The following is a 21,224-nucleotide window of genomic DNA, read 5'->3' as shown; positions in this document are numbered from 1 at the left end:
ATCTAAAATGTTATTACAGGACAGAGACAAACATTATGCTTGTTTAAAGCGATCACAATATGAGTGAACATAACTAGAATGAACAAATAATAATATAATTAACATGTATACACAGGTAATAATATTCAAACAACGACCATGAAAATGTAAAAGGTTTTGAATGTGGATTCAGAGGACCAATTGGCAGCTTTCATAATGTCTGACAAAGATCCCCCTGCTTGACAGAGTTTTGTGGACATAGCACCCCTGGTAGAATATGTGCCGAATAAAGAGATGTCAGTCCCATCTAAAGACATAGTTTGTCTAACCCATCTAGCTAAAGTGGTGGAAGACACAGGAAGAAAAGGTTTTCAAAAAGATATAAGCAATGGAGTAGAATTTTGTTCCTAGACTTTGAGACAGCGAACGACACAGAGAGGAAAGAAAGGATAAAATACTGAATGAAGATTAGTTTTTGTTTGTCTAGATATAGAAAAGAGAACACAATTAGTGGTAAATTGTCTATGAGATATGTCAAGGGCTCTAACATCTGAGATTCTTTTCACAGGAATAAGGCAAAGTAAGACTAAGTTTGAGAGATAAATGTTTGAGGGATAATAGTTTGTTGTCCCCCAATAATCCAGAAGATTGAGAATCAAAGACACATCCCAAGTGGAATGGTATTTGGGTTGAGGAGGACATCTGAATTTAATGCCCCTCAATAGTTTACCAAAACTAGCTATCCTGCCTCCTAAGGGTATGTGAGAAAAAGGTGGAAGATATGGACTTACCTCTTGGAGGTCTCAATCTGGTGCAGCCACAATGTCCTCTCGCCCTCCATGGTCTTCCTCTAGTGGGGAAGAAAGGGTAGGTTGGAAGGATGGGGGAGGGAGTCTATCACTACGGGAAGGGGCACGAGAGTATTGATTCTCATGTGACTGGTGGCTGGGAAACCTGCCCCTTCGTTTCCCAGCCCTGTGAAAAAACACGTGGGTTAAAGACCTTGCGTAAGGATGTTTGTGCCTCATTCAAGGACGAGAAAAGGCCCACATATTTGTTAATTTCTTTTATAAAGTTAAGAAACCATCAGTAGGGGAGCTGGCCTCCGAAGAAGCTAGGTGGATCAGTTGGGGATCCAGCTTCATAAGAAGTGATCTCTTGCGTTCCATGGATATGGAAGCATTAATACTCCCAAATAAGTATATGGCACTTTGGGCCCAATCTCTCAGTACACTGATGTCAATGGGAGTGTCAGAGGACAATGCCTCCTCAGAAAGGTCCAGAATTCTGGTTAAGGGACCCAATAAATCTAGGAATCTGTCTTGGATGGTTCTAAAAGAATGATCCACACCTTTTTTGGGATTTTTTCCCGATTTATTTAGAAACTTTACAATAGTGGGCTCGATATCAGGGGTGTTAGCATGTTTATGAGGTAAGGTGTGCCTAGGGCATTCGGCCCGCAATTGACTACTAGAAGTTTTATCAAGAGGTTTTTGAAGCCAAAGGCTTAGATATTTAGCAACTAGGGGATGAGGTAGCCATTCCCCTGATCTAGGGTGTTTAATATACCCCGGATCAAAAAATGGTTGTCCCGCACTATCCATGACGACCGATTTTTGGTCTTCTGTGTCCAAAATGGCTTCAACGTCATCATCAGAGATATCCCCATAATCAGAACTGCTCTTCTGATCCGAAAGATCTGCTTCCTCAGAGGAAGATTGATCAGGGGATTCAATATAGGAGTCAGGTTTTGCCCTGTGGGAGACTCTGACAGACCGTTTGTTAGTACGCTCCTCACGGGCGGAGGGCAAGTGATGTGTATTGGTAGCATCAACAACAGTGCTTTTTGAAAAAGCTTTATATTTTTTCTGGTCCTCAGTCTTTTTGGACTTTTTTTTTCAATAGGACCGATAGATAGATGCCTTTTATAGGAGGCTTTCCTTGAAATCTTAAAACCTTCTGCCATCTTGGAAGTGTACTCCTCCGCTGACCAGAAATGGTCAGAGGGAGTAGATGGGCCATGTTTAGGGGATTTAGAAGTTTTGGACATAGCCAAAGTAACTGATTTTGCTATCATATCAGGAATACCAGATAAAGCAGTACATATTGCTGACTGTACGGATTTGTTGATGGGGGAATCAACCATAGACTGGAGAAAAGTTTCATCAGCAAACTCAATTTGTTGTGTTTCAGCAACTTTAGTGGCATCCTCATTGGCCATTCTATATATTAAATGTGTAAATATATGAAATATGTTAAATATATTAGTATAGGTATAGATATAAATATGTAAATATATAGGTGCAGAATAAATAAATTGAATACATTAAATAAATTAAATTATTACATTTAATCATTAATACATTTAATAAATAATATAATATATATGAAGTAATAAATAGGGGAATAAATAGATAAAAGGGCAATTAAGCTGAGGATGAGGTAAAGATTTTATCTGAAAGGAAAAAAATAATAATATATATATATATATATATATATATATATATATATGAATGGTATAAGAATATATATTATACAACAGCCACTGGATGGCGTTGTAACACAGGTAATGGTATAATAACCTGAAATATATATATGTATATATATGCACTGGAGCAGAGAAATGAAGCGGGCGACGCACTGACAGGGTCCACACACGGTGAGAGCTCTGACAGGAATGACGAGTGAAGTAATTTGAATGCGCGCCACAGCTGATCATCAGCGGTGGCACGTGATATCGCGAGATCTGGCAATGGCCAGGGCCTGCGAGAAACTGGGATGAGAGCAAGGTAATGACGCAGGAAAAATAAAGAGAGAAAAGAGGTAGGAGTATGGTGAATAAGATGGAAAATAGATATGAAAATATGATTAGAAGGTTTAAAGAGATGAGGGGGAAATAAAAGGAGACCTGTTTACTCACCTGAAAGGAAGTAGGATAAACAGAATAAATATAAGGATAAAAAGGGGATAGAAATGAACCCAGTGGGAGATAAATAATAAAGAGAAATGAAATTCTTTATTAAGGGAAAATATATATATATATATATATATATATATATATGTATATTTGTGAGATGTAACCCGTGTCTTCTGCTTGTGAGCTTAGATTTGCTTTGGACTTGATAAAGGGAGGAATACCGAAAGCTTGTCTCTGCAAAATGCTGTTAGTCCAATAAAAAAGGTATTACAAGATACTGCAACATTTTATGATTTGCATATATATATATATATATATATATATATATATATATATATATATGTACCAGTGTATATACAAATAAAAGGGGGAAATAATTAAACACTAGACAATGTATGAAAAAAATAACAGTACTCATCTTGGTAAGTAGCAGCAAAGAAGAGGAAGTACGTTATGTGCACTTTTCTTATATCACCTATGTATCTGATGCTGATCAGTTGTTCTGTATGTCTCATTTGCATATTACCTGTATACCTCATTTGCATATTACCTGTATCAGATGTTTTTTCTTCTGTATACCTGTTCTTTATTCTTGCTGCTATGACTAAAGTAGTAAAGAAGAGTTAAGCATAATGTTCATCTTCGTCCTGTAATAAAATAATTTTTTTTTACACTAACATGCTCGTGTTGCCCCATATTTTTTATTTTCACAAAGGAAATAAAGACCCCCAAAATTTGTAACGCAATTTCTCCTGAGTACGGAAATACCCCATATGTGGACGCAAAGTACTCTACAGGTGCACAACAAGGCTCAGGAGTGAGAGCGCACCATGTACATTTGAGGTCTAAATTGGTGATTTGCACAGGGGTGGCTGATTTTACAGCGGTTCTGACATAAACGCAAAACAATAAATACCCACATGTGACCCTATTTTGGAAACTACACCATCATGGAATGTAACAAGGAGTATAGTGAGCCTTAACACCCCACAAGGTGTTTGACGAATTTTCGTTAAATTTGGATGTGAAAATGAAAAAAAAAAAAAATTCACTAAAATGCTGGTGTTACCCTCCCTTTTTCATTTTCACAAGGAGAAATAGGAACAAATTTGTAGCCCCATTTCCTCTTAATATGGAAATACCCCATATGTGGATGTAAAGTGCTCTGCAGGCGACCTACAATGCTCAAAAGAGAAGGAGCACCATGTGTGTTTACAAAGCCTCCATAGTGCCAGAACAGTGGACTCCCCCAACATGTGACCCCATTTTGGAAACTACACCCCTCGTGTAATGTAACAAGGGGTACAGTGAGCATTTACACCCCACAGGTGTCTGACATAATTTTGGAACAGTGGTCTGTGAAAATGAAAACATTTATTTTTCATTTGCACATCCCACTGTTCCAAAGATCTGTCAAACACCATTGGGGTGTAAATGCTCACTGCACCCCATATTAAATTCTGTGAGGGGTGTGGTTTCCAAAATGGGGTCACATGTGGGGGGGGGGGGTCCACTGTTCTGGCACCACGGGGGCTTTTTAAACACACATGGCCCCCGACTTCTATTCCAATAAAATTCTCTCTCCAAAAGCTCAATGGCGCGCCTTCTCTTCTGGGCATTGTAGTTTGCCCGCAGAGTACTTTAAATCCACATATGGGGTACCTCCCTACTCAGAAGAAATGGGGTTACAAATTGTGTGAAACTTTATCCAATTACCCCTTGTGAAAATGAAAAATGTGGGGTAACACCAGCATTTTAGTGAAATAAATCAAATTTTTCACTATCATGTCCATCTTTAGCAGAAATTTGTCAAAAACCTGTGGGGTGTCAAGGCTCACTATACCCCTTGTTACGTTCCTTGGGGGGTGTAGTTTCCAAAATAGTATGCCATGTGTTTTTTTTTGCTGTTCTGGCACCATATAGGGGCTTCCTAAATGTAACATGCCCCCCAAAAACCATTTCAGCAAAATTTGCTTTCCAGAAGCCAAATGTGACTCCTTCTCTTCTGAGCATTGTAGTGCGCCAGCAGAGTACATGACGTCCTCATATGGGGTGTTTCCATACTCAGAAGAGATGGGGTTACAAATTTTGTGTGGCATTTTCTCCTATTATCCCTTGTAAAAATTTAAAATATGGGGAAAAAACTGCATTTTAGTGAAAATTTTTTATCATTTACACATCCAAATTTAACGAAAAGTCGTCAAACACCTGTGGGGTATTAAGGCTCACTGTACCCCTTGTTATGTTCCTTTAGGGCTGCAGTTTACAAAATAGTATGCCATGTTGTTTTTTTTTTTTTTGCTGTTCTGGCACCATGGGAGCTTCCTAAATGTGACATGCCCCCCAAAAACCATTTCAGAAAAACTCACTCTCCAAAATCCCATTGTCGCTCCTTCTCTTCTGAGCCCTCTAGTGCACCCACATAGCACTTTACGTTAACATGTGAGCTATTTCCTTACTTGAGAGAAATTGAGTTACACATTTTGGGGGTCTTTTTCTCCTTTTACCCCTTGTAAAAATTCAAAAACTGGGTCTACATGAACATGTTAGTGTAAAAAATGAAGATTATGAATTTTCTCCTTCACTTTGCTGCTATTACTGTGAAACACCTAAAGGGTTATCAAACTTTCCGAATATCATTTGGTATACTTTGAGGGGTGCAGTTTTTATAATGGGGTCATTTATGCGGTAGTTCTAATATAAAGGCCCCTCAAACCCACTTCAAAACTGAACTGGTCCGATTTTGAAAATGTTGTGAAAAATTGGAAAATTGCTGCTATACTTTGAAGCCCTTTGATGTCTTCCAACAGTAAAAACATGTCAACTGTATGATGCAAACATAAAGTAGACATATTGTATATGTGAATCAATATATCATTTATTTGGTATGTCCATTTTCCTTACAAGCAGAGAGCTTCAAATTTAGAAAAATGATGCAAGTATCGACTAAAATTTACCACTATGTTAAAGTAGAATATGTCACAAAAAAACAATCAAATCAAATTCATAAGTAAAAGCATCCCAGAGTTATCAATGCTTAAAGTGACAGTGGCCAGATGTGCAAAAAATACTGTGGTCCTTAGAGGGGTACTCCGGTGGAAAACTTTTTTTTTTATCAACTGGTGCCAGAAAGTTAAAAAGATTTGTTAATTACTTCTATTAAAAAATCTTGATCCTTCCAGTACTTATTAGCTGCTGAATACTACAGAGGAAATTATTTTCTTTTTGGAACACAGTGCTCTCTGCTGAATCACAAGCACAGTGCTCTTTGCTGACATCTCTGTCCATTTTAGGAACTGTCCAGAGCAGCATTTGTTTGCTATGGGGATTTTCTCCTACTCCGGACAGTTCTTAAAATGGACAGAGATGTCAGCAGAGAGCACTGTGCTCGTGATCTCAGCAGAGAGCTCTGTGTTCCAAAAAGAAAAGAATTTCTTAGGTAGTATTAAGCAGCTAATAAGTACTGGAAGGATTAAGATTTTTTAATAGAAGTAATTTACATATCGGTTTAACTTTCTGGCACCAGTTGATTTAAAAAAAAATAAAAGTTTTCCACCGGAGTACCCCTTTAAGGGGAAAATGGCTTGGCCCTTAAAGCGTACCCGTCAGATCCAACAACATTTTTTTTTTTTTTTTATATTTCACTCAATCCTGACCATGTACATCAAATTTTTATGTATCTAGTGCTTTATTTATTTTTTAATTACACTTTTAATTTAGCTCACTAGTCTGAATTCCTCTAAAAGGGAGGGGGCGTGGCCTCACTGTGCAGGTCTCCGCCCCCTCCCTCAGTATGCTGTCTGCTCACATCTCCCCAAGCATTAGCAAAACTACAACTCCCAGCTTGTCCTCACTGACAGTAGCGGGACACAAGCTGACAATGGGAGGAAGTGTGTCCATGACATAGGTGATGACGCATGGACGCAGCAGGACTAGTATGTCTCCAAGCAGGCAGGGGGGGGCAGTTGTTTGACAGTTTTTTTCAGAATGAAATACTGAAAATTTTCAAATGAAAGCAATTGCAAAACCTATTTGTTTTAAATGCATTACAACATAACAAAAGTTTTTTGTTTCTGACAGTGCCCATTTAAGGGGTTAAGGGTTACTAGTGTATGGATCAAAGCACTGACAGGGTGGGCCCCAACTAATGTGAGACCCTTCATCACCATATATTGGGTGGAAAACAGTAAAGCTAATTCAGGGTTTCAGTTGGAATTCGCTTTGTAGTATGCACCATCTCACCTTACCTAAAGGTTCACCCCATTAAAAACGTACCCGGATCTATGGTCAAGTTCTGGAGATATAAATTCCAATTCCCTTCAGGGTTCACAACCCCTCCGGGACTAGGACCCCCAACTAGGGTCACCCTTTTAAAACTTCACTTTTATTTATTATTTGTTAAGAACAAAATGAGGTGCAAAAAATAATACAAACGAAGGTGTTTAAAAACACAATATATAGGAATTGGATTGGTCCATTACTGGTTCCACTAATTCTGATTCACTAGGGGTTATATGTTAGGGACTTTTTATCATTGATCTGGATCCTAAGATTCCAATCTACATAGTCCACTTAACATGCACCTCCTCTATCTAATTTGCCAATTCCTATTATTGCTGTTTAAAAAGTGTTCCCTAGCATCCCCCCGACGTTTCGCTGGAAGGACCCAGCTTTATCAAGGTATAGGACATTAGTGTCCTATACCTTGATAAAGCTGGGTCCTTCCAGCGAAACGTCGGGGGGATGCTAGGGAACACTTTTTAAACAGCAATAATAGGAATTGGCAAATTAGATAGAGGAGGTGCATGTTAGGTGGACTATGTAGATTGGAATCTTAGGATCCAGATCAATGATAAAAAGTCCCTAACATATAACCCCTAGTGAATCAGAATTAGTGGAACCAGTAATGGACCAATCCAATTCCTATATATTGTGTTTTTAAACACCTTCGTTTGTATTATTTTTTGCACCTCATTTTGTTCTTAACAAATAATAAATAAAAGTGAAGTTTTAAAAGGGTGACCCTAGTTGGGGGTCCTAGTCCCGGAGGGGTTGTGAACCCTGAAGGGAATTGGAATTTATGAATTAAATACCCCGGGTACCCCATGGGGGAATTTTGTGTATATGAAAGTTCTGGAGATAGACCCGTTATTTGCTGGAATAGCTACTATTGTGCTACTATGTTGACAATGAAGGCGGGACACAGCATAAAGGCGTGGATGCTGGATATGCCGGGTCCCTGCCTCCATTGTATAAAGCTGGCGATCAACATATTAGCAATGTTGGCTAATAATGGGTCTAGCTCTGGAACCCAGATCTAGGTAAGTGATACATCTTTGTTTTTAGTGCTGGTGAACCGGCTGTCAGTTTCGCTTTAACATTAAAGTTATGACAAATATTTATATCTGACACTTGGTATTACTTTTCTTAGAGAACAAAAAGGAACAGCAATGCGGGGCCTATATCATGGAAAAACTGCTGCACTCTAGTTGTAGTGAACAGCAAGGGATCTTTATTCACCTATTGTTACAACAATATAACGCTTACTGTGAAGTCTTTTTGAAGAACAGTGAGGGAATAAAACATTGTGGTATAATGGGTAAATAGGAATGCCTGTTCTGTTCTCTACAAGTGCAGTGCTTCAGCTTTTTACTTTGAGTTTTTCTACTTTTTTTCTACCATCTTCAAAACAAAAAACACCTTTTTACGATGGGCGCTGGTAGGTATTGAGCCTTACCCAGAACAAATTGAGATAGGAAGCTGTAAATGGTAGGGTGTACTAGTCAATTTCTTCCGATTTAGTGCAAAAGTAAATTAACTATGATTTTATTACCTATTTCCCGTTGTATGTCCAAGCTCCAGCATTGATGTCCGTCAATACCTGTTCAGATTGGTTGAGCTGAGTTGCATTATTTTTTCTTTTTTACTCTTTAACATGTCAGCACTTCTAGAAATGTTCAATGTTAAAGAGCATAGGATCATAATTAAAGAGGTACTCCTGTGGAAAACATTTTTGTTTTTTTTTAAAATCAACTAGTGGCAGAAAGTTAAACAGATTTGTAAATTACTTCTATTAAAAAATCTTAATCCTTCCAGTACTTATCAGCTGCTGTATTCCACAGAGGAAATTGAGTTGCTCTTTTCTGTCTGACCACAGTGCTCTCTGCTGACACCTCTGTCCATGTCAGGAACTGTCCAGAGCAGGATAGGTTTGCTATGGGGATTTGCTTCTGCTCCGAACAGTTACTGACATGGGCAGAGGTGTCAGCAGAGAGCACTGTGGTCAGACTGAAAAGAACTTAAGATTCTTTAATAGAAGTAATTTACAAATCTGTTTAATTTTCTGTAGCCAGTTGATATGAAAAAAAAAAATTGTTTTCACCAGAGTATCCCTTTAAAGGGGTTATCCAGGAATCAAAAAATGAAATCATTTTTTTTCAAACACCGCTCCCTGTCTGTCCCCAGGTGGTGTGTGCAGGGCCGGATCATCATTGGTGCTCATGGAGCACCTGCTCCGGGCCCCGTGCCCGCAAGAGGCCCCGTCACATTCGGGACATCCCTGCGGGCTGCTCAGTAGCGTATCGGGGCCCCCCGATAGCCCTGCCACGGTCACTTTAAAACAGTGACCAGCGGTGGCTCCTGTGGGCCCGCCCCGGACTCCTGCTTTTTCTATATTTCATATTTCCTTACCTGGCCGCGCTCGGCAGGCTCAGGTGATGTGTCGGGTCATGTGGGCTGTGACGAGTGACGTCTCCTGCGGCTCCTCTGCACAGTGTCAGGGACGTCACTCCTCATTTCCGGCAGCCACGCTGCTACAGGGCACAGTTTTCTTCATTACACCCCAGCGCTGCAGGAAATGACGAGTGACGTCGTGCAGAGGAGCCGCAGGAGACGTAACTCGTCACAGCCCACGAGACCCGACGCTACCTGAGCCTGCCGAGCACGGCCAGGTAAGTAAATATGAAAAATAGAAAAAGCAGGAGGAGGGGGGAGCAATGAGCAGGGGAGGATTATGAGTGGGGGAGGATGATGAGGCAGAGGGGATAATGACGAGAAGGGGGGTAATGATGAGCAGGGGGGTAATAACGAGCAGGGGCGGGGGCAATGATGAGCGGGGGGGGTAATGATGAGCGGGGGGGGGTAATGATGAGTGGGGGGGGTAATGATGAGCAGGGGGGTAATGATGAGCAGTGGGGGGGGAATGATGAGCAGTGGGGGGGGAATGATGAGCAGTGGAGGGGGGGAATGATGAGCAGTGGAGGGGGGGAATGATGAGCAGGGGGAAACACAGTATCTTGAAGGGTTATAATGATTGTTGTCTTTATACAGAGGATGAGGAGCGGCTGTTAAAGTGAGGAACCAATGATGTCCCGGCGTCAAACTTTACAGAGGAAGATGGATCTGGAAGAAGACCTGGCGTCTGGACCAGATGAAGAAGAAAAGGAAAAACAACAGAGAAGACGTCTCCAGTGAGTCTTTTTATGTTTGTGTATTCTCCTGACTGTCCCATTAGATCTCTCCTCACTTCTAAATTTTGCAGTAATAATGGATGACACTGTGTATATGAGGCTCCAGCTGTTGAAAAACTACAACTCCTATAACGCCTGAAGCTCTCCAGACATAATGGGGGTTGTAGCTTTGCAACAGCTGCAAAGAGTGACCTGAACTAAAGTGATTTTAGACCATGCAGCCCATTTTATTTTACCGGGGGCCTGACTCCCAGTGGCGTTGCGACCCGGGTGCGGGGGGTGCGGCCCGCACCGGGTGACACCAACCTAATGGGGTGACACCAAGACGCTCCGCAGCACCCACACCCCCTCCCCAGCTACACTGACACCCCCCTATGTGCCCGACCGGCCTCCCATCCGTCAGCACCCCCCCCCCCCCCTGTGCTGTGTGTGCGGTGCGCCCGTCCGGCAACCCCCCCCCCCCCTCTCACCTTCACCAGTACTGTGCCCGGCCTCCGCTCCCACGTCTGCGCCGGCCTGACGTCATACCGCATGGCCGAGCAGGGGGACGTCAGCTACGTCACTCGCATTGCGCCCGGTGAGAAGGATCGCTGCGCTGGATGGGTGAGTGTGTGTGTCTGTATCTATGTTTGTGTGTGTGACTCTCTGTGTGTGTGTGTGTGACTGTGTGTGTGTGTGTGACTCTGTGTATTTGTGTGACTGTGTGTTTGTGTGACTGTGTGTGACTGTGTGTGACTGTGTGACTGTGTGTCTGTCTGTGAGTGTGTCTCTCTGACTGTGTGTTTGTGTGTGTGTGTCTCTCTGTGTTGTGTTGTGTGTCTCTCTGTGTTGTGTTGTATGTGGTTTTTTTTTTTGTGTGTGTGTGTGTGGGGAGACTTTGACGCATTGTGGGGAACCTGCAAGGGAACCTGCGGCCTAATGTGGGGAGTCTATGCTACCTAATGTGGGGAGTATATGCTACCTAATGTGGGGAGTCTATGCTACCTAATGTGCGGAGTCTATGCTACCTAATGTGCGGAGTCTATGATACCTAATGTGCGGAGTCTATGCTACCTAATGTGGGGGGTCTATGCTAGCTAATGTGGGGAATCTGTACTACCGAATGTGGGGAAACTGCTAACTAATGTGGGGAATCTGTGCTACCTAATATGGGGAAATTGCTACCTAATGTGGGGTAACTGGTACCTACCTAATGTGGGGAAACTGGTACCAAATGTGGGGAATCTATGCTGCCTAATGTGGGGAAAAGATGCTACCTAATGTGGGGAAACTGCTACCTACCTAATGTGGGGGAACTGCTGCCTACCTAATGCTCCCCCCCCCTGGCAGTAGCACCCTCATCATCCGCCAGCAACTACCCCCCCCCCCCCCCCCAGCGGCACCTCCATCAGCAGGTCCTGATGGTGGATGATGGCGGTGCTCCTGCCAGGAGGATGATCCTGCCGATGGATGATGGGGGTGATACTGCCAGGGGGGATGGCCAGTAGCACCCTCATCATCCTTCAGCAACACTCCCCCCCAGTAGTAGCACCCCGATCATCCACTAGCAACACCACCAATACCCCCCTCCCGTGGTAATAGCATCAGCTAACGGATGTTGAGGGGTGTTACTGCGGTTGTGGTATTATATTCAGAGGGTGCACTGTATGGCAACGTTATATTCAGAGGGCGCAGTTTGTGGTAGTGTTATATTCAGAGGGCACAGTGGGTGGTAGTATTATATTCAGAGGGCGCAGTTTGTGGTAGTATTATTAGAGATGAGCGAACTTACAGTAAATTTGATTCGTCACGAACTTGTCGGCTCAGCAGTTGATGACTTATCCTGCGTAAATTAGTTCAGCCTTCTGGTGCTCCGGTGGGCTGGAAAAGGTGGATACATTCATAGGAAAGATTCTCCTAGGACAATATCCACCTTTTCCAGCCCACGGGAGCACCTGAAAGCTGAACTAATTTATGCAGGAAAAGCCATCAACTGCCGAGCCGAGAAGTTTGTGACGAGTTGAATTTACTGTAGTTTGCTCATCTCTAAGTATTATATTCAGAGGGCGCAGTGGGTGGTAGTAATATATTCAGAGTGTACAGTATGTGTTGGTATTATATTCAGAGCGTACAGTATGTGATAGTATTATATTCAGGGGTACAGTATGTGATAGTATTATATTCAGGGGTACAGTATGTGGCAGATTTATATTCAGAGGGTACAGTATATGGTAGTATTATATTCAGAGGGTACAGTATGTGATAGTATTATATTCAGGGGTACAGTATGTGGCAGATTTATATTCAGAGGGTACAGTATATGGTAGTATTATATTCAGAGGGTACAGTATGTGATAGTATTATATTCAGGGGTACAGTATGTGGCAGATTTATATTCAGAGGGTACAGTATGTGATGGTATTATATTCAGAATGTACAGTGTGTGGTATTATATTCAGTGGGTATGGTGTATGGAAGGTTTATAATCAAAGAGTATAGTGTATAGTAGTATTATATTTAGAGGATACAGTGTCTGGCAGGTTTATAATAATACTTGTTTTCATATAGAGGATGAGAATGCACTGACATAGTGAGAAGACGTCTGGGCGTCACATTCTACAGACAGAAGTTTTAGCTGGACCAGGCGGTATGTACCATCTGAATTAGATAAGGAAAGACTATAGAGAAGACGTCACCTGTAGTCACTGATATCATTGTACATTCTCCTCTCTATGTCCTATCAGAGCTGTAGTCGCTTGTCAGTTCTACAGTTATGGTCAGTGAAACTACAACTCCCAGCATAACCTCACCACTGCATAAAGGGGTACTCTACTGGAAAACATTTTTTTTAATCAACTGGTGCTACAAAGTTAAACAGATTTGTAAATTACTTATATTTAAAAATCTTAATCCTTCCAGTACTTATTAGCTGCTGTATAAGCGATTCACAGGAAGTTAATTTCTTTTTTAATTTATTTTCTGTCTGACCACAGTACTCTGTGCTGACACCTCTGTCCATGTCAAGAACTGTCCATAGTAGGAGCAAATCCCCATAGCAAACCTATCCTGCTCTGGACAGTTCCTGACATGGACAGAGGTGTCAGCAAATAGCACTGTGGTCAGATTGGAAAGAACTACGCAACTTCCTGTGGAGCATACACCAGCTTATAAGTACTGTAAGTATTAAGATTTTAAATAGAAGTAATTTAAAAATCTGTTTAACTTTCTGGCACCAGTTGATATAAAAGTAAATGTTTTCCAGTGGAGTACCCCTTTAAGTAATTCTGGGAGCTGTATATTTAAATGGTGAAAACTTCTTTAACACTTTCCCATTCTGTGGCAACTGGTATATCTGATTATTATACTGGAATTTCTCACAATGCGCTACAACAGTGGTGTCTGTCCCAACAGGCTAAAAACTTACTGGGGGGAGGGGGGAGGTATGGGGGTGACACCATTTTCTACCGCACCGGGTGACACCAACCCTAGCAACGCCACTGCTGACTCCTGTTCCACTCAGTGGAAGGGAAGGGGGACTGTCGGGGGTGGCCCATCATAATGAAGTGCTCCATCCTCCAGGCAGCCTTAATTTGGCCCTGGGTGTGTGGTATTACAACTTGGCTCCTTTCACTTCAATGGAACTGAGCTGCAGAACCACACAACCTGGAGACAGATGGGGAGCGTTTTTTTTAAAGAAACTGGCTCTGTTTTTCAATTCTTGGATAACCCCTTTATGTTCCCGTTTCTCCAAGAGAAAGGTGCATAACAATTCCATGGTGAAATGTCACATACTGTGGGTGACAGTAACCCTTTATATGCAACAGGTAAACATTGGGTTGTCAAATTTAAAACTGTCCATTTCGGTGTTGAACGTGAAAAACCCAGTGAAAGGCCTGTTTCTGCCTCTGTGCCTGCAAATGTTAAAGGGGTACTCCGGTGGAAAAACATATTTTTTTTTCTTTTTTTAAATCAACTGATGCCAGAAAGTTAAACATATTTGTAAATTACTTCTATTAAAAAATCTTAATTCTTCCTGTATTTATTAGCTGCTGAATACTACAGAGGAAATTCTTTTCTTTTTGGAATGCTCTCTGATGACATCACAAACACACTGCTCTCTGCTGACGTTATTATAATAATAATAATAAGTCTTTATTTATTGTTGTCCTTAGTGGGATTTGAACCCAAGGCCCCAGCACTGCAAGGCAGCAGTGCTAACCACTAAGCCACCATGCTGCCCTTAGCATACCATCTGCTATGCATGGTTGCTAAAATGGACATTCTCATGTTAAAAAAAAAAAAAAAATGGACAGAGATGTCAGCAGAGAGCACTGTGTTCGTGATGTCATCACTGTTCCAAAAAGAAAGGAATTTCCTCTGTAGCATTCAGCAGCTAATAAGTACTGGAAGGATTAAGATTTTTTTAATAGAAGTAATTTACAAATATGTTTAACTTTCTGGCACCAGTTGATTTAAAAAAAGAAAAACAAAATAGTTTTTCCACCGGAGTACCCCTTTAAAGACATCCATGACACAATCATGGAGGACTACCGAATATCAGCCAAAAGTATTGCTACATATATAGGAATATCATTAGAGAAAGTTGGTGCCATTATCTACAACTTGGAAATGAGAAAGCTTGCAGCAAAGTGGATCCCAAAACATTTGACAACCAAACAAAAGAGAACAACCCCTTGTCACACACAGCAGATGAAACAGTACCAAAACTAATCTCTCTAGGCTTTCAAGAGATGCCCCATCTGCCCTATTCGACCGACCGATCATCTGTTCCTCAATCTTAAAAAAACACCTAAAGGGACAACATTTGGGAGTGTTCCAGAGGCAACTAATGCTGCAAATGAGTGTTTACACCGGCAGTGGAAAGAACCAGAAAGAGGAAGGTAAGATAAAGTCCTAGGTAGTTGATTTTTGCACCATTGAATATAGACACATTGGCCAGTACACCCAGCAGTTTATAGCTTTCTAGCTCATTGTTTTCTGGGTAAGACTCAATACTCATCAGCCCCCGCTCATACCAATTTTAAAATAATGAACAGCAAACACAGAGACAGTACGTTTGACAAAAACTAAATAGTAAGTACATATTGTATCCAGAGTTCCTCCACATACTTAAAGGAGTAGTCCAGTGGTGACTCAGTGGTTTACAACTTATCCCCTATCTTAAGGATAGGGGATAAGTTGCAGATCGCGGGGGGTCCAACCCCTGGAGCCCCCCGCGATCTCCTGTACGGAGCCCCGACAGCCCGCGGGAAGGGGGCGTGTCGACCTCCGCACGAAGCGGCGGCCGGCACGCCCCCTCCATACAACTCTATGGCAGAGCCGAAGCGCTGCCTTCAGCAATCTCCGGCTCTGCCATTGAGATGTATTGAGGGGGCGTGTCGGCCGCTGCCTCGTGCGGGGGTCGACACCCGCTATATCGGCAGAGAGCCGGGGCCCTGTACAGAGAGATCGCGGGGGCCCCCAGCGGTCGGACCCCCCGCGATCTCAAACTTATCCCCTATCCTTAGGATAGGGGATAAGTTTTTCACCACTGGACTACCCCTTTAAGGATGCATGATCCTCAGTGCAGCGTCCAACTGCTAAAGGTTTATGATATACTGAAAGAAAAAATACCTGAATTTCACAAGGTGGAGCCAAGGCACAACATGTTTTCTATGACAGTATTTAGTTTCATGATGAAATTACTTCTAAAAAGCTAACCTTTGTTTTTATGTATGTTAGCCCTTCTAAGCTACACAATAAACCCACTGATATTATTGTAAATTCAAATCCTAATTGCTTTTCAAGTACAGATATTGCAGACTATGTATAACAATAAGTTAATTTCCAGCCACAATGTCTAAATGACAGAGCAGTGAATAGGCTACTTTGAATAATATTAACTCTAGCAGTCCGAGTCCACTGATGCCAAGAAAAAAAAATGGTACCTTACAGGGCAAGGGGCAGCTTAGTCTAACGCATTTTGTAACCAGTGTAGACAGCTTACTTCTGTACCCTTTGTAAGGATTTCTCCCTGGGGATAGCTCTGGGATCGTCCTTGACGGCATTTCGACATCGACCCATCTTTGCAAAACAAATAACACGGCTTACTGCTGTTGCGCTGCGCAGGTGGCCCATCCACCTGTCTCCTTAGCTGAGAGAGCACTCACTCCCTTGACGTGATCCGTTGCCCCTAGCAACGCTTTCACCACAGGCTCAGTCCTGCTCTTGTACTCCACAGCTGGGCTACAAACCCCACAGCTGGGCTACAATCTAAAGGGTATACAAACCACTTTAGATTAACAGATTAATCTGCCAATCTGAAGAAGGGGTTTGTAGAACCTGAAACGCGTCATTGCTGCTGTTTTGCCAATAAACTTGAAACCTTATTTCACTTCCATGACTTGGTTGTGACATTCCTTTGGATACCTGAGCGCCTATATGAAGGTCACCTTTTCCTTGCCATATCAAGCCAGACATGAGTGACATGTTTCACCCTATACACCTTGAGAAAGATTCTTTCATCACTCAATGTTAGGGGGGCATTAAGCAGCCACGGGGAACGCCATTGGCTTTTAAAAAGTATGATTTGTATAAAAACACCTGAGAAATGCAGTATATCATTCTGCCCATCATTCTGCTGCCTTGGTCTGTTTCATGCTGTCCGGGGTTTGGGAAGAAACAAACAGCTGACAGGTTCTCTTTAAATAAAATTAGATGAAGTTTGGATATTTTAAGAGAAAATATACAGAACAGCATTGACCTCTGCTTCTCTAACCATTTAAAGCAGCCTGAAGGTTTAGAGAGACACTTAGACAGCACGGAGCCAGGTAGGGCTGTCATGTCTGCTGATTGGGACCCCACAACTGCACTGCAAAGGTTCTGATCAGCATTATAAAAGGATCGGTACCAATATTTTGCTGGATTTAGGTCCATCATTTCCAGGTCCTTGCTACAGGCTAGATATCAATATTAGCTGGAAACCACCCAGTACAGATTGGGATCACGTCAGAATCCAGCTACAATGTTCCCATATGCCCTGGGAAGGAAAAGAGTTAGAGTATGTTCACATGGCAGAATGTGCTTGCAGAATTCCGCAGAAATATTCCTCAAGGACATTATGGTGCAGCAGAGTCCCATTGATTTCATTGGGATTCTGCTGCACCGTGCACATGGCGGAATTTCCTGGCAGCCGTTTCTGCTGCGGAAATCTTGATTCCGATGTCCGCAGAAAGAGTAGACATGTCTATTCTTTCTGCGGATACCACTCAGAAATGCATTGCCGTCTATGAGATGACGCATTTCCAAGCAGCCAAGTGCCCGCCAGATTATTCAAATGTGCTTAATGTCCCGGCCTTAAAGGGAATTTGTCACATTGAACTTACAGTCTGAGCTTCCAGCCTCATATTATAGGACAGGAGGAGATGATATTGACATATAGCTTTGTGGGAAATAATCAAATAACTGGCACTTTATTTAAACCTCAGCTCATTGTGGACAAATGAGTCCAGTAAGGGGTCTTAATGACTAGTGTTGCTCACGAATATTCGAAATTTGAATTTTATTTGCGAATATCGCATATTCGCGAATTTGCGAATATTGCGAATATAGCACTATATATCCACAATTACGAATATTTGCTTTTTTCCCCCCTTTGTTCACAGTACACATCACAGTGATGTCTAGTGGTACACCCCCCCGCACCTAAGAGCTTTGACTCTCGCTCCCCGCACTTCCAGCTATTGACTTGCCGTCTGCTGTATGGACACTTGGAATAAAGCATCATTTGGCAAATACTTCTCAGTGGGAGAGTGCAGCTTTTTTCAAGCCGTCTGCTTTTCATGTTTTACACATCACAGTGATCACTGCATCCCTCTCTGCTCTTCGCATATGCGCATATTCGCGAATATTGAGCCCTCCCTTCTTTAATGGTATAGGGAACTAATGGGCTAGTGCAGATGCCTCCAACCTGCAGACCTCCAGATGTTGCAAAACTACAACTCCCAGCATGCACGGACAGCCAACGGCTGTCCGGGCATGCTGGGAGTTGTAGTTTTGCAACATCTGGAGCTCCACAGGTTGGAGACCACTGCACTAGCCCATTAGTTCCCTATACCATTAAAGAAGGGAGGGCTCAATATTCGCGAATATGTCCATATATCTTCGCATATGCGGAAAAAAAACCGAATATAACGAATATGCAAATTTCACGAATATATGACGAATATTCATCCACATATTCGCAAAATATCGCAAATTCGAATATGGCCTATGCCGCTCATCACTACTAATGACTGACAGCGACCTTATCAGGGAGGACTGTCATTGATTAAGTAACTCCTCATATTGGGCTCCTAAACTGAGAGTAAGCTGGAATTTTATAACCAATCAGCTATAACCTGCCGAGCTACTCCTGCGCAACAACAGGATGATAGTAGATTGGTGTAAATATTATAAACCCCATGATACAGGCTGCAAGAATATTGCAAGTGAATAGGCTGTACTGGATAGACTTATGTCTTTTGCAGCCTTACAGACTGCAGTCTAAAACTATATCCAGTATATTATAAAGCATCACTTTCTAGCTTTTTAATCTTCGTCATAGCACTTTATAAAGGCCGATATTTGAGGTTAGTCATATGTTATTTTGCAACAACTAGGACCTACTGCACAATTATATACAGTGGTCCCTCAAGTTACAATATTAATAGGTTCCAGGACGACCATTGTATTTTGAAAACATTGTATGTTGAGACCAGAACTCTATGGAAACCTGGTAATTGGTTCTAATGGCACCAAAATGTCATCCAAAAATAGGAAAAAGGGAGGATTAAAGAAAAATAAGTAGATAACTAATACAGATAAAGCAAATCCTTATATATAAAAGTAAGAAAGATCTGCAGGGAGCTGTAAATCACTGTCTATGTCAGTGTTTCCCAAGCATGGAGCCTCCAGCTGTTGCAAAACTACAACTCCCAGCATGCCCGGACATCCAAAGGCTGTCCGGGCATGCTGGGAGTTGTAGTTTTGAAACAGCTGGGGCCACCATGCTTGGGAAACACTGGTCTATGTAGAGGACAGGAGCTTCTTCGGGGTCCTGTACAGTACATGCAGTGTTCTAAAAAAGTTACATGGAGTCGCCCTCACCTGGTGTCCAGAGGAGCAGCTAACCCTGGTACAGGTAAAGAGTACAGAACATGTAGTAACTCCCTGTACTGTAGGGGGCGCTACCAGACATCAGTCAGTGCATACACTTCAGTAATACAGGGGTTTTACCAGTGAATGCCCATTCTGATTGTCATTTCTTCCGGCCATTGACACGTTTCACAGATCTGGACTGTCTGTAGCATTGTATGTTGAGTCTGGTTTCAACTTACAATGGTCCAGAAAAGACCATTGTATGTTGAAACTATTGTATGTTGAGGCCATTGTAAGTTGAGGGATCACTGTAATACATAGCTGTTGTAGAACCTCTTGTTTAAAAGAGAGCATGGCATGACAGGAGAAGGGACATCTTCCATAGCAGTCTGTGACTCCTGCAGGTAGAGATAAGTCATTTCTGCAATGTCATATTTAGACATTAGGATATAATGTTTATAGAAACATTGATATACTTTTCCAGCAACAACAAATATCATTAGAATCAAGGACGCATGAGCTCCCCGAGATATTATCCTCAGACTAACAGAGCACATTGGTCCCTTTGCTATAAAAAATCGTAATGTGACAAACTCTGTATCATGTTAGAAAAAGACAACACAATTAGTATCATTATTGGTGTTTATATCACTTCTATTGCTAACAGCCAAGCCAAGGTTATTTCAGCTTATTCTATTGAGTCTCATTCCCGTCGATAGCTGTGCTTTCTCCTGCAGTGGAGGTGTGAGATTTTTTTTCTAAGAATACTTTGTAATATTGATCTGTTATATTGTAGGATTAATTAATTTTTTTCCGGAGAGCGCTGTTCAATTCAGCCTATTCTACATGTATCTGAGAAGCACCATGGCCTGAATGACGGCGACAAAATGTATAAGAAACTATATGAATTTACACCGGACAACCTCTGAATTAGTAGAATGAGTCGCTGTCATTTTTATAAAAATAAAGGAAATTTTACTTCAATATTTAAGAAATTAAATTGGATCATTAAATGGGTTATCCAGGAAAAAACGTTTTTTTATAAATCAACTGGCTCCAGAAAGTTAAACAGATTTGTAAATTACTTCTATTAAAAAATCTTAATCCTTTCAGTACTTATGAGCTTCTGAAGTTAAGGTTGTTCTTTTCTGTCTAAGTGCTCTCTGATGACACGTGTCTCGGGAACCGCCCAGTTTAGAAGCAAATTCCCATAGCAAACCTCTTCTAAACTGGGCGGTTCCCGAGACACGTGTCATCAGAGAGGATTTAGACAGAAAAGAACAACCTTAAAGGGGTACTCCGCCCCTGGCATCTTATCCCCTATCCAAAGGATAGGGGATAAGATGTTAGATCGCCGCGGTCCCGCTGCTGGGGACCCCGGGGATCCCCGCTGCGGCACCCCGCCATCATTACTGCACAGAGCGAGTGACGTCATGGCTCCGCCCCTCATGACATCACGGCCCGTCCCCTTAATGCAAGTCTATGGCAGGGGGCGTGATGACCGCCACGCCCCCTCCCATAGACTTGTATTGACGGGGCAGGCTGTGATGTCACGAGGGGCGGAGCCATGACGTAACGATGCTCCGGCCCCTGTATTGCCTGTCATTACGTGCAGAGCGATCTCGCTCTGCGCAGTAATGATAGCAGGGTGCTGCAGCAGCGATCCCCGGGGTCCCCAGCAGCAGGACCCCGGCTATCTGACATCTTATCCCCTATCCTTTGGATAGGGGATAAGATGTCTA

At 42.2% G+C, this 21,224-nt stretch overlaps 1 protein-coding gene across 9 annotated transcripts in view; it reads right to left on the bottom strand.

Moving 5' to 3' along the window:
* The window catches only part of DLGAP2 (DLG associated protein 2), a 1,068,027-nt gene that overhangs the window by 440,874 nt on the left and 605,929 nt on the right, over window positions 1-21,224 (bottom strand). The window lies entirely within an intron of this gene.

This window comes from Hyla sarda, chromosome 3 (genome assembly GCF_029499605.1).
Source record: "Hyla sarda isolate aHylSar1 chromosome 3, aHylSar1.hap1, whole genome shotgun sequence".
NCBI lineage: Eukaryota > Metazoa > Chordata > Amphibia > Anura > Hylidae > Hyla > Hyla sarda.
The sequence above is the reverse complement of the archived record's forward strand: the minus strand, read 5'-3'. Positions and strand labels throughout refer to the sequence as shown.